The following is a 2,455-nucleotide window of genomic DNA, read 5'->3' as shown; positions in this document are numbered from 1 at the left end:
CTAGAATTTTTTCTCAAAGTGATACTATTTGCATATTGAAGTTATCCCTCCACAATCCATTTCGTTGTACTTCCTCCAGAAAGATAATATGATCTCCATAGAGGATTGCTCAGTAGAGTGTTTTTATGTTCTCTTTATTAAAATATTTAAGGCTCCAAGCTTCAGAGAATCAAACTCAGGTTCACTATACCATTTTTCATATGCTTATGCTTGAATTGGAGGTGAAGTCTCAGTGTATCAAACCACACAGTGAAACACATATACACATACGACTATACAAGGAAGTGTAAAGAGGTGTGAATGAATAGCATCGGTTATGTGTGTTAGGAATATGCTCTATTATTTTTGCAAGAAGAAACTTGCTCTAAGCTCTGTGTGATCAATTTTATGTGTTTCTGCTATACAGTGTCACAGGCAAAAGGACCAAGTGCGGGCGGGTGAGCATTAGGAGTCCAGTTGATTGGCTTCGGCCTTTGAGTTGCTGCTGGCTAGCGGTGCCACTTCTGAGCGTCTCCTCACCCCTCACTCATGTGGCCCCTTCAACTGGTAAGATCCCCCCCCCTCTCTCTCTCAAGACATTGCTGATTAAACATTTAATAACAAATACATACCATACATTGAGCTAGATTTGGTTGCCTGAAAAAGGAAAAATACGTCTCTTTGTGTAATTGTGGTAATCAATTTTAATCTTTCTTGCTTTTACCTTAGTCTTGCTCAATATGGTCTTATACTTTGAAAGTTCTAATCTGGTTAACATTAAGCTTTTGAAGTTCTAGTTATACCTGTGTTGATAGTCATTAGAAGACAACTAAACAACCAAAGGTTAGAGTTCAGTTTCAGTTATGTATCAAATTATTTATTTCATTGAGATGTCTGAGATTTAAATTAGAAGAAATTTTATTAGCTTTGCCATGTGGCTACAAAATCCCCTTGCTATTTTTTGATCTTGACAGTCTCTGAACCTGTTATATTCTGTAGCTTTGGAGAACATACTGGACATTCACTGTTGCTTGAGATATATTAATCTGTTCTATTTGAGATATATGGGTCATTGGATAAGTAGGATCCTCTATACCGAAGTGAACATGTTAGAAGTATTTACTAGCTCTCCTCTGCTTTTTTCTGCAGGTGGCACTTTTGCTTGTGTCTTGTTATCTTTTCGAAATGGTGAAGCTGACAATGATAGCCTGTATCACTGATGGCCTTTCATTTGCGGAGTGCTTAGATGGTGGTTATGTTAAGGATGTTGTCTTCTACAAGCAGCAAGCAAAATTGTTGTTCAAAAACATATATAAAGGCCAACATGAATCATCAAGACTGTCAACTGAGACTGGACCGTACCGTTCCAGGTTAAGGTATGTATTTACATTACATGATACATTTTTTGCTTTCAGCAAGATGAGGATAATGTGACTGTTTGTGTGCGTGCGTGCTATATGATACATTTTCGCTTTCATCAAGATGAGGATACTGTTACTATTTGTGTGCGTGCATGCTATATGATATATTTTCGCTTTCATCAAGTTCAGGATACTGTGACTAATTGTGTGGGTGCTTTAGTGGTTCTAGGTTATTGTAGTAGTATAACTAGGCTTCGTTTGCACAAAATCCAACTAGGCTTCGTTTACACAAAATCCAAATAGAATTTAGTTTGGAGCTGGTCAGATCCATGTTGTCCTAAATTGTAAAGTACAGCTACAAGTCTAAACCTGGACATTTTCAGAAACTGGGCATTTTTAGAACCTGAACATTTTCAGTTAGTGGCTCAAAATTGTTCGTATCTTAACGGGCATTCTGATCTTCTTTTTTGGTAGCTGCGGGTTCAAAAGCGCAGTAATGATATTTGCTTACAGTTACTTCAATTACTACACTTGGTTTATCTTTTAAGGGAAATCAGTTTTGTTTACACTGAAAATAATTTGTGTGCTTATCCCATTAACTTGAGTGTGTTATTACAGGTTGCAGGAATAGCTTTATATTAGGAGCAGCTTCTCCACCACCACTCAGCAGTAGAGGAGGTGTGCTTCTTCCCCAACACAACATAGCGTCAGCCACGGTATCCTCGGCCCTCTCCCTCTATCTACCCTCTTCTGTTCCTTACCGAAAAATCATTTTTTTACCTTGTATAATACTTGTGATTTGGACCGATTTGTGTTTTGGGGGGCATCAATTTGGTGCTTCCCCCGTCCATGTGCTGCAGAGAAAAGGAGAAGAAGGGGATGGATGAGCAAGGAGCAGAAGGACCTGAAGAAGAAGGGCAAGGGAAGTGGGGCGATATGCATGTCCAGGGAGGTCCGTCCCCCTCTCCTCCTCTTACTTTCCTTGTACTGCAGCAGCCCTTAATCATCTTTGATTTGTTTTATTCAGTTGTGTTACTTGTTCTCTCCTAAGAAAAACTAGAAACCTGAAGAAAATTGTATTGAAAGTAGTTGAACTTCCAGATTGTACATGTTTT

General features: G+C 38.7%; 2 long non-coding RNA genes across 2 annotated transcripts in view; both read left to right on the top strand.

The window, feature by feature from the left end:
- The window catches only part of LOC119365686, a 41,080-nt gene that overhangs the window by 35,446 nt on the left and 3,179 nt on the right, over positions 1–2,455 (top strand). The window lies entirely within an intron of this gene.
- LOC119365687 overlaps positions 501–2,455 on the top strand; it is a 2,548-nt gene continuing 593 nt past the window's right edge. The window contains exons 1-3 of the long non-coding RNA XR_005175725.1: positions 501–546; positions 1,129–1,355; positions 1,959–2,292. This is a non-coding gene — a long non-coding RNA (uncharacterized LOC119365687). The remainder of the gene's footprint in view (positions 547–1,128; positions 1,356–1,958; positions 2,293–2,455) is intronic.

The sequence above is a fragment of the Triticum dicoccoides genome, chromosome 2B, assembly GCF_002162155.2.
Source record: "Triticum dicoccoides isolate Atlit2015 ecotype Zavitan chromosome 2B, WEW_v2.0, whole genome shotgun sequence".
NCBI lineage: Eukaryota > Viridiplantae > Streptophyta > Magnoliopsida > Poales > Poaceae > Triticum > Triticum dicoccoides.
This window is presented reverse-complemented; position numbering and strand designations above follow the sequence as displayed.